The following is an 11,889-nucleotide window of genomic DNA, read 5'->3' as shown; positions in this document are numbered from 1 at the left end:
CAAACACACAAGTTTGCTACTTTAAACTAACATACTGGTCTCAAGAGGTTAAGTACTCATCTGTTTCCAAATTGTGTTAAAAATTTTTTTAAAAATTACCTTTTTTCCTGTCCATGCTTTTGAAGCACGTCAGCCTTCACACAGATTATGGCTTTGCAGGACTTATGTCTCTGATACTTCTCATGACGTAATAGCTTCAGCGTAGACCTGCAAGGTAAAACACAGTTTTAAGCATGTATAACAAAACTGAGCCTTCAATCGATGTGGATTTGTTGACAGAAGGGAAAAAAAAAAAAACCTTTTACAAACAGGTAACATTTTGGCTGAAAAGAAGTTCAGACTGCTGCGACACAGACAGCAAAGGGCCTGCAATTTTTTTTGCTTCCCTGAAACAAACAGAATCAGGACTAGATTTTTAACTCCACTTCCAAAAGTGGAGTTACAATTACAATTTAAATTATTCCATGCAGACAGATAAATCTGAAGTCAAGCACAAATCTCTCACCTGATACAGATTAAAAGAAGGAGCTGTACCACCCTTGTGATAGCCCACTGCAGTCTTAGTGACATTCATGACATCAGCAGCTACTGTTGTGAATGTGGCTTTCAACCTTAACATCAAGAAAACCAATAAATTAAATAAGCTAAATCTGCCAGTGATCCTACAGCACCTTTTTTTTCTTTTTCTTAAAGCCACCAGAAAAGCAAAAAAACCCCAAACCCCAAGCCCTCAACCATTTCACTACTGATGTATAATATATTAAATCACAGATATGAGTCAACAATATCATGCTGCTGGGAAAAAATGGAAAACCATTCTGGGAAAAATAAACAGAAGTATCATCTGCAAAACACATGGCGTAACGCTTGCATTTGGCTGGGTGGTGGGAAGCAGGCGGCTCAGCTGTGGGCACCATCGTCCCAGGAGGATGTGGACAGAACGGAAAAAACCTGGAGAGCAGGAACAAGGATGATGAGGGGCCTGAGGAAGGCGGCTGATTAGAAAAGGCTGAAGGATTAGGGCTGCCTGTTCTGAGGAGCAGAGAAGCAGTCCTCTTTGCATCGGTCTTCGGACTTCTGAGAAGCAGTTAGGAAGAAGGAAATAGTTTCCTCCACACACCCCCAGCCCCTTGGACAGCATTAAGCTCACTGAAGAGCATGAAGTGCCAGACACAAGACTGAGGCAAGCATCATCCCTGTTGTGACTTTTCATATACCAGGAATTAAAAATTTGTGCGATACGATTCGGCTACTTTCTGAAAAAATCATCACGATCTTGTTAGCTGATGCATTCCTTACCCATGCAAGCGTTTGCTCTGAAGCTGTCTTCCCCCATCACCAAAGCAAGAGAGTGCTCAGCATTTCATTCTGGTGTCCACCTGGCCCTTTGTTTCAAGCTGCTTCACTTTGATCTTCCTCCTTTCTGTCTACTGTTATTAGCTCACTAGTGGTTTGCTTGTCTTTTTTCCGAGCCTGCACCTCTGGCTGTTGGGAAGTGTGCTGAGTTCTCTTTGCTGACTCAGAAACACGTTGCACTTCTCCACTAGGAACAGCTAAAGAAACAGGAGTGATCTGGTAGTTTCCATGGACCGACCAACTTTCACAAAAGATGCGCTGCAAATTAAACAAATTATTCAGTTAAAATAATTTCTGACTGACAGAGCTACAACTGACAGATCACCTGCTTTGGAAAAACAGGGGAAATACATTGAGTATGACTGGAAACTATCTGGAGCTTATTTAAATACAAAGCAGCAAAATGCAAAAGTCGAGGCATCCAGGAACAAACAGAGATGTGTACAATTAGTGTCCGTCTGCTAGCTACCACAGCAGAGGCTAAATCTTGAGGGCAAGTAAGAAACATGAATGGCATTTTTGACAAGCACTAAGTTAATCATCCTGCGTAACACATTCAGGGTCTCAGATCCTGGAGATCATAATGAATCCCTTTAGATGCAGTGTGTTTGTTCCTCTCATGGGATCAAGACCTAACCAAAAAATTAAGGTGTCATATAATCCAGGAAAAATTACAAACCAAAGTGCTATTTATGCTTGGTGCCCTCAATCCAGTGTCTTCTGTGAGAGCACTGTGTCCTGGAAGACACTTCTACAGTTCCTGGGTATTTCAGTTATCTTCCCAACACCACAAGCCCTTTTACAGATCAAGGCGAAAAGGTAAAATTCCAGAAGAGCTGCTACCATAAGCAGAAACACCGCAGATGCCCGAGTTAACTGAAAACAAGCCACTCAGATCCTGATCCTCCTACTTCAGCTACCCAGCTGCAGATTTTGGGCATATTCACAGTACAATTAAACCATCACAAAGAGTTATATATGCCATCAGTTCCCCAGACAGCTAAAAACCAAAGCCCCTCCAGGTTACAAATCCACAAACTGGAAAAATTGCTGTGTCTTCTACCAAGGAAAGATCTGTGTTCGACCTAATGGGAACAGGGCTCAGAATTCTGAAACCAGCATCTAATACATTCCCCATGGAAAATCAGGACACAGTATCTGTACCTCCAGACTATTAATACATACAATTATTAAATCTCTGTTAAAACTTTAACAATCAATTGGAGACTAATAATATAGCTCATAAGAATTAAAGGCAGATAGCAAATTCATTCCCTTTCTCCCTGTAAGCCCTATTAATGATGGGATATATTAAATCTATGTTTTAATTTTAAGGCTCTGAACATCTGTTTTGAAATAATTAAGTTTTGAATAGTAGTTAGTACTGAAAATGTGAAATATTGGCTGACAGTCCCAGCTCCACAACACCTTACACAGGCTGCAGTTCAGCTGGCCAGCTGAGGCTGTCAGTGTAAGTTGATTGTGATCAGTGAGTACGTGCAGAAGCCAGCAGGCACCATCCACGTCCTGTTTAATAATTCAACAAGTCACCTGGAGGAAACACTCGCTCAGGACCAGGTATATCCCAGCTGATCCGCACTATTGGTAGCAAATGAAAGAATTTTCTTCTTGCATGAAAGCAGAGCAGTGCTATTTTTAAAGAACTATTTATATACTTTATTTTTTAAAGTAACAATTTTGCATTTAAATGTTACTCTACAAAGTTAAAACATTTCCAAGCACCACCACTGACTTGAAGCAACACAATTCCCACTTGAAATTTTGCGGAAACTGGAAAAAAGAGTGGGTGAGGAGAGAAAAAGAAAAATCGTTTTCAGGATTACGTGTTGATGAATCAAAACATGGAAACATTTTTCAAACAAGTTTTCTACGTGCAAGTATCCCAGTTTCCCAGCAACTCTGTTAGTGACATAATGTTAACTTTGTGGGAAAGTAGCTCTGCACTACACTCTCTGGACAAGAAACTAAGAGCTTTCTTGGAGTCTATTCATAACCCTGCATTTGCATTTGATAAATTCCTTTATTGTTATATGCCTTCCCCTTTAACGTGACTTAATTATTCTTGTATTACACACAAAAAAAATATTTGTTTTAAAATGCTAATCTTCCAGCATTTTCTGTGTCATTAGACCAGAGGTTCAGTCAAAGTTTTCCAAAACTTCCAGAAAGTTGTTTAGGTATTTTTCTCAAATAAAAACCATTTTATATAAGCTAAGTTTCTTCTACAATTTTTATAAGACTGGCACTAATTTTAATAGCATGATTTTAATAGCTTTTCAACAAAATATTTCACTATCTAGACCACTATTTAAGGCTAAAAGAAAGGGAGTTATAATATAGTTATATCCATAACAACAGATAAAATTTTTCCTCCGTGTGTTTTCAATTTATATACCAAATATTTGTCAATTCCCAAACTGCATTCGCAATTTCTTGAAAGGTACAGGATCCAAGTTTCTTTTAATTTCTGCAGTCGTAATTTTTTTTTTTAGTATAATGGGAGTTACTCATACTAGAGTGAGCAGGACCACACTCCGAGCGAGCTAGATCTTAAAAATAAGTACTCCAGCCAAGCTAATGTCAAGGTATTTCTTTGTAACATCCTAATAGAAATTCATCCAGGCAAATCCTCTGTCACAGCTTCATCAGCCTTTTTGGGACAGCAGAGAAAGACACCTCCGGTACATTTAGAGCTACTCAGGCAAGTGAGGTAGGCAATCAAGCAGAGATGGGGTTTCTGCCACCACCCATGACACGACGACTAACGCCTGCATTTGCAAAGGATTTATGATCGCAAGGCACAAAAGGGAGCAGTGAGGTGCTCACCACCTCGGATGAGGAGCACAAGGCAGCCCAGCCCTGTATGATGCTGGGGTATTTAATACAGCATCACCTCTTGTCCCCTTGCAGACCCATCCGGGCTCAGCTTACCCCAGGTACCCCTCGGGTACTGCTGCAACGAGCATCCACCTGCAGCTTGAGAAACACCCAGCTAGCACACGCTTCTGCTCCTCTGCATCCTTTGCTACTTAAAATTCAGGTTTTCCCCGAGCAGTCTGTAAAATTTGTCTCCACTTAACCTTAAATTGCCTTTCTCCCCTGCTCACAACTTCAGCTGAAATGAAAAAAAGTAAGCTTGGCTTGTTTTGTGCGTCAAGAAATAAAACCAGCTTTGAAACAACTGCAAAACAGCAAAAGTAGGTTTCAGTGGGATTTCCAATGTACTGTGAATTATACTCATGCTTAATTAAATTACCTTGCTGAATCAGGCCCTAAATTAAAATGAGAGATACCCTTTAATGTTCATTTGGCTCGGATAATTAAAGTAACAAAATGAGGTTTTAGAGCTAATGTAAACTGAAGTGTTAGTAATTAAATATTTCTTTATCCAAGTACCCAGCATAGTTATTTGGTATACAGCAAATGTAGGAAGAGGTGAACAAAATTCCTCAGTTGCTATCCCCTGCTACAGAAACCAAATGGGGAAATTCTTAAGAACTGACCTTACCTCATCCTGAGCAATTTGGAAATATTTTTTTTCAAGCCATTAAATGGCCTTTTGTGTATCCTTTGTACCCCCTGGTTCTGGGTTCCATTTGAAGCCAACAAGTGGGAGCACGAGCTATTTACTTATCTACTTTAAGCTTGGAAAAATGGGAGAGTGTTTGAAAAGGCTGTTTTCTTCTTGAGAAGGGGATGAAATTTCATACTGGCTCTTATTGAAATCAGTTCACATATCTCAGGCCTTTCCTCTCCCTATCCCAATTTCTCCCCACCCCCATAATTTGCACATTTATGCATCAAATCTGATATAATAAATCAGACTCCTCAAAGACCTAGAACCCATTTCTACTCTGTCACATGAGGGCAACTCCATCCGAGGCTGTGAAATGGCATTAGGGTAGTGGAGAGTGGAACATGCTTTGCAGTACTGACTTGAATTAAACTGGAAGAGAAAATGAAGATCCCTAAACAGAGTTTCTTTTTGCAGCACTAATAAAATCTGTATTTTTGGCAGCAGCAACCGAAAGCTGGCTAACGCACTGAAAACAGAAACCCTTCCTCTGGCTGGTGTCACCCCTTTTCTTCCCAGGGCTGCCAAGAACCACAAGTTGCTGCTGGAGGGGAACACACCCCCCACTCCTCCCTCCTGCCCCACCGTGGTGCCTGGTCCTCCTCACTCCTCTGCAGCCAGCACAACTCTGGTGTGCGCTGCAGGCAGACATGGCTCCCACCTGCTGCTTCAGGCTCTCCGGCTCCTAAGCCCAGCACCTAACTGCTGTACGTTTCACTGAAGTGAGAACACTGAGCAGTCAGGGATCCTATCCTACACCCAAAATTGGTTGGGATTAACAAGCCAAGGGTGCTTGTTGCAGCCATGCAGCCACTTTGGCTTCCAAACAGCTCTGGCTCAACCTCTCAGCATTGGTGGCTGAGGGAAACACCGTTCCTGCCTCCACCTGAATTAACCTCTGGCTGAAGAATATTAAAGAGAAAGACTCCCCTGCTCCCATTTTATTTACCTTTTCCTCTCAAAAGCATAACAAAGCACGCTTGCTTTCTGCCTCTCTCAGTTTAGGGTCCAACCAGAATGATTATTAGCTCAGGGATACAAATACATCTGCCTATGTTTTCAGCTAACGCAAAAAATGTATTTGAACAGAAATGAGTGAATGGGGAAAAAAAAAAAAGAGTAAGGTTTTGAAGTTTTCAAGGCGTTTGTTTTCATGCATAGTTTAAGTCTCCAATAAACCTTTCTGTAAGTTTAGATCAAACTGAAAATGTGATAAGCTAAGCTCTGTGCTTTGCTGGAATAACCGAGTCGATGGACCACACTCGTTTTTACTGAAGGAGACTGACTCAGTCAGTTCAGTAGCTCCCCTCTATCAGGCTCTTTTTAATGTTTCTTTGTTGTCACCTGTATTTATCATCCACTATATACATGTATTTCTGCAATCCATCTTTTTCCAATGGCACCTTGCACATTATTTCTAGTGAGATACGAGTGAGGATCCACACAAAGACTGGCTTTATAAAGCAGCCTCTCGTCTCCCACAAGACACAGAGCGAATGATAAACCATTCAAAGGAAATGTTGAAACCCTGCAGCAGCAAGTCCTGAAAGGGAAAAGTACCTGATGATTTCAAGGGCTTCTCTAAGTTTCCTGCAACATGGCATCAGCCATCAGAAGACCTGCCGGGAGCTCATCAGTCCCCCAGATGAACCATTACTCACAGTACTATACTGCTATGATCTTCCTACAAGCATCAGAGGCAATGTCAGTAAATAAACTATGGAAGCCAAGAGATACAGGATTCTTTCAAATTAGTATGCCTTCAAGATCAAGAAGGAGAAACATTGCCACAGAGGGATCATTGTCTATTGTACCTTACCTTTACAAAAATTGTACTGGAAAAAGCACAGATGTTGAAGAGAAAGTTAAAAGCAAAAAAAGGGGACTCGAGGACTGTTTTATCTGGATTACTATTTCTGGCATTCTGCAGTCAAGTCTCTCATCAGTATCTGGAAACTTTATAAAATTATTAGATTGATCTAACACCTTCTAAACTCGAACTCTCTTCAGCCTGCAAACAACTCTGAAGGGTTGTACCTGCCTTGTTTCTTGGCCTTTCAATCAGACTGAGATCCTTGCATCTTGGACAGAGACTCTCAGGATTATTTTGCTCAGCAGATACACTAACTTCTCTTCTTTTCCCATCTGTAGACAAAGACACTCCCCTTTTTTCCCCAAGCAAGGAATGTCAATTACCTTCCACATTTAAATCATTTAGGTTCCTAAATGGTAATTCATGCTGCGAGCATGAACAATGCCTGGCAAACGTCATTCTCAATTTCTGTAAAGACTCTTTGCTGTTGCTATAAGCAAATGCTTCTGCTTTAGAAGCATTCTAAAGGCGACACCGAGAAATTAATTCACAGCACTCTCTCTGCCCTAAGCTGGCCTGCAGGTCCCAAAACTGACTTACGTGGTGCCCTCCTGAGCTCCGGCAAGGTGTGTGAACCTGTCTGTGGCTCATCGCCAACTGGAGAGCAATGCCTGCATGCAGAATAGAAACCCCAGAGGTGTAGGAAACTTGCACTCCAAGCAAGAGGGCAGCCAGTAGATGAGCTCGTGGTGTAACACTCACCCGCTTCTGTTCCACTGCTTTTAGTCCCAGGTGTCCAAAGCCCCTTCCTGGATTAGCCTGTAGTCTCCCAAACTGGCAGGTGAATCTACTCAGGAGTAAATCCACTCAGCTGAGCAGTGTACTTTCAACTCCAGGATAAAAATCTATCTTCAGGTGACATAACTAGGTTGACAAACATCTTTCCAAATGACAAATGTCCTTTCTTTTCCTTGAAGGAAATGCAACTATTCTGTTACAGAAAAAGTGCACGATCTGTTATATTAATGGATTTAATCCCCAGTCCTCTGAGCCTTCCTCTTTTGGACTTTTCCCTACTAACAGATACTGCACATTTAAGAAAAACTGAAACAACCTCCTGACAGAAATATGCTTTTGTTACTAATAATGTTGAAGATTTCTGTAAACAAAACATTGCAAAGGACCACCTGTGGGACCTATCAGCTGCTACTTTTTTACTGAGTACTTTATCAGCATGTCCCTTCAGATCCCTCACAATTACATCAGCTATTGCCATCCATGTTTTAGACAACTGCATGCTGAGAAGTGAATGCAGGAAATGGACCTAACTAAGACCACTAAACATTTATCTCAACACTAGACTGGCAGATCATCATGCTTTTTTAAAGCAGCATAGCAGTTTACAGTTGAAAAAAAAATATCAACTGCATACAAAATTTTCATTTTTCTGCCTCAGAAGTAACAGGTTTGGCATCCTCAGAGAAATTTTCAGTTATTTTTCTGTATATTTGTGCATTCAAAAATATTTATTATCTCTATTATTTTAACCCTGTCACAATGACAGGCGTGGGAAAATAAATACAGAAATAATGAGGACCACTAAGGTGCTGTACATATCAGTGACTCAGGGCAAGCTGATCATGACTTATTTAAATCAGGAGCCTCTGATAATCACTGTGCTTGTATGATCCAGTGCTTTTGATTTCTCATCAGAAAATTAAAAGGTTAAATTAAACACTCGAACCCACACAATTATGACAAAACAAAGTGCTCTCCCTTCCACCCCTCATTTCATCAACATCATTTCTCTAACAGTAGTGCTAATATTCTATTACAAATGTCTCGGTATTTGAATACAAGGTGAAGACTGTATTGACTGAATAGTAGAAAAGAGCTTACCCAACATTTGTGGTTCAGGACTGATCCGTGTGGTACTTTCTTCTGTGCTACAATGTATGCAATATACTGGAGGGTTAATTAATTCCTATCAACTCGTACTTGGAAAATTATTACACCGGCTAATAAGCCTTACTGTTAGGAGGTTGTATGAACTTATAAATGGCATTATTTTAAAATGTCTGGTTAGCTTATGCAGCTGTTTGGGCATTTTTATATTTGCTACCCCTTCAGGCATGTGAATTATACCTTAAATGGGACAGAAGTAGCTGGCATGATCAATATACATGCTTTTGTCCCACACCTACTGGAGAAAACATGTTCTGGTCTAAGAAAATACACTGCCTGAGGTCAGGGTCAGAGAAATGCATGCAGGAATTTTTACCTGAGCCCAAGAGCACTACACACTCACTATGAGACATTGTGAGTTATACAAATTAACGTGGGTCACAAATCTGCCAAAACCTTAATAAACTCCATTTATATGCGTTATAAAATCCTTCCAGAGTCTTGTGGAAAAAATTACTTTTCTTGCAAAAAACCATATCCATAAAATACAAACTTTTTGCGAATCATACTTGCCAGCTACATTAAAGCGCACCAATGATACTACTCTAACCACAAAAGTTATGCTCTTGAAGATCGATCTCATAACAACACTCAAATCAGAACAATAAATCACTCCATTTAAAGAAAAAAGAAAAGTTGTAGATTTTGCTTTGGAATTTACAATAAGAAGCATGTTTGTCATCCCATCGCTAACGAAAAAACTGATTTCACTGATTTGGTGATGAGTTGTATGCTGTACGTTCAGAACGCCACAAAACTCTGATTTTCTGCTTTTTCCCCCAAGAACATGCATCTTTAGTGATGCTCCAATTAGAAGAACTTTTAGTAAACGCTCTTGCAGCAAGTCTCCTGCAGACGACTAATGCTGTTTCCATTTGCACCATGCAAATATTGCTTGTGATTCAGGACCCAAAACTGGAAAGAACCTCTTAAACTGCTGAATGTAGTCTTCTGCTATCATAGGTAGACACTTCACAAATTCCTTTTCACGTATTTCATCTCCAAAAAACACCCAAAACAAAACCACACACAAACAGAAGCATGGAGTCTTGCTCCTGTAACACCTGTCTGAACATCTGTTGGACAGAAATCTTCTCATTTTCACTCAAGGGCTAATACTGATGACCTATTCTTTGTCTTTTACGTGGTTGGTCTTCCCCTCTTCCTTCTTATAAATACCGGCTTCTGCGGTCATACTGCCTTTCTGTCCTTATGTGCTATGTTATCCATATCATCTACTGTTCACTCTGTTTTGGAAGTTTTTCCTTCCATTCTCCTCATCTTCCATGGTCATTTCTTGAAAAATGCTCCCCCGTGTGAATGCACCTTTCTTGCAAGTCAATGAGAAAAATGGCACATAGTCATCCAGAAAAATATTCCCCAAAAGTTCCCTTGTTGTGTGCAAGAGCATTAATAATGAGTTATCTCTACTGGAAGCTTTTCAACATAATACACCCTAGTATCACTCTTGCTTGTGGTTTTGGGGGTTTTTGTTTGTTTGTTTTGTTTTTTAATAGCTACATAACTCTCTAGATCACCATTGTATATGTCAGTCACATGTATGCAGAAAAAAAGAATAATAATCTATTTCTCCAGTGTTACAGCACTGGGTTAATTAACTCACATCTTCCCCTATTTCCCTTGGAAAATTATTATGCTGGCTAATAAACCTTACAGTTATGAGGCTTTTATGAACTTACAAACCCTGCAGCATTTTAAAGCGCTTGTGTGGTCTGCTCAGCTGTTTGAACACTTCTCACCTTCGTCACCCTTACTCCCTGTGAACTGACGCCCCAGAATAGCTTTGCATCAATGGAAAGAAACCATGTGATTGAAAGTGTATGAGATTGACGCATATGTATTCCTTCCATGACTAATAAAAGGGGTTGGCGATTTTCTTCCTTTTCTACTGAATGGAACTATGTTGCCAGAGGCTGAGCTAGGGAGTTTGGTGTTCAACATGCCCTAGATCTATTATCTGACCTTCAGGTGAACCACTTAAACCCCAATGACATAATTTTACCAACTGCAAAACAGAAGTAACAATCATCACCTACCTTAAGGTGTCTCCACCAGGCATTGCAGTGAAAATGCCATCTAAATACATGCCAACGATATTCACTGAATCTGTTGTACAGAGCAATCAAGTTCTTTCTTCCGACTTTGAGCACGTCTCTCAACATGAACGTGAAGGAGCTATGTGAACAACCTCAGTGCTATGCTGCCCAGAGAAGCTTGGCGTAATTGTCACTTTTCTCCAGGAAATCTGTTTTGGAATACCAATTTTTTATGTAAGACAGTAATAGTTTAACAAGCAGCAAAGGATTTTTTCCTATCAGCTATGAAGAATCCACTCATAGCTAAAGCATAAATAAAAGAAATTAGTGAACAGAATAGGGCACTTAGTTTGTTTCTCTCTCAACACCAGATTTCTGTTTTACAACACAAAATATTCTTAAAAGAGCCTCTTTGAGGAACATCCTACCATCTAACTGCTAAATGGTTTCTACATTAACATCCATGAAGCATTTTGCACATGGATGACTTAACATGCTGACAAGCCTACCTTATTTCTACTCTAACAAGACTTAAAAGATAAACAAACTACATCAAATGTTTTCCAAACATTGCAAATAAACACTGCACCAATTTCAGAATAGTAAAGAAAAAAAAAAAAGAAGCCTGAATAAATAGTTCTAAATAAAAACGGAACTGATCCACATAACAGCTTGCATCATTTATCCTTCTCCATCTGAAAACACCTGAGAAAACTGATTGAGATCATGGTGCCATAAGAACAAGTGAGAACGTCATCCTGTGATTTTTCAGAATGGAATTTCTCTCTCGAGCTGATGATGTGATCCTCTTGGACACATAGTCAATGGGTATAAATTTCCTGGGAAAAACCCGCTTTTATTTCATGAATCATTTCCTTAACCAATGTGAATGCGATACCTGGCACTATGCATTTTTGAAATGCGGGACTGGTTTTAGCACTACAAATAGCTGAGAAAAGTGCATCTAAACTGATGCAAAGCAGAAACAACATGAAATTCATTCTTGCTGATACATGGGTATTTCTGAATGCTAGAAAACACACCAATTACCAGCACATTTGGGGACTTAAGCTTGAAAACATCTGGAACACCAACTGAACAAG

At 40.0% G+C, this 11,889-nt stretch overlaps 1 long non-coding RNA gene across 1 annotated transcript; it reads right to left on the bottom strand.

Moving 5' to 3' along the window:
* Positions 1-103: 103 nt before the first annotated feature.
* LOC129206223 (uncharacterized) lies at positions 104-10,974 on the bottom strand. The gene is made up of 4 exons (XR_008577059.1): positions 10,787-10,974; positions 1,300-1,614; positions 506-611; positions 104-207 (listed from the first exon to the last, which is right to left on the bottom strand). It is a non-coding gene; the product is annotated as an uncharacterized LOC129206223 (long non-coding RNA).
* Between the last annotated feature and the right edge of the window lie 915 nt (positions 10,975-11,889).

This window comes from Grus americana, chromosome 4, assembly GCF_028858705.1.
Source record: "Grus americana isolate bGruAme1 chromosome 4, bGruAme1.mat, whole genome shotgun sequence".
NCBI classification, from domain to species: domain Eukaryota; kingdom Metazoa; phylum Chordata; class Aves; order Gruiformes; family Gruidae; genus Grus; species Grus americana.
This window is presented reverse-complemented; position numbering and strand designations above follow the sequence as displayed.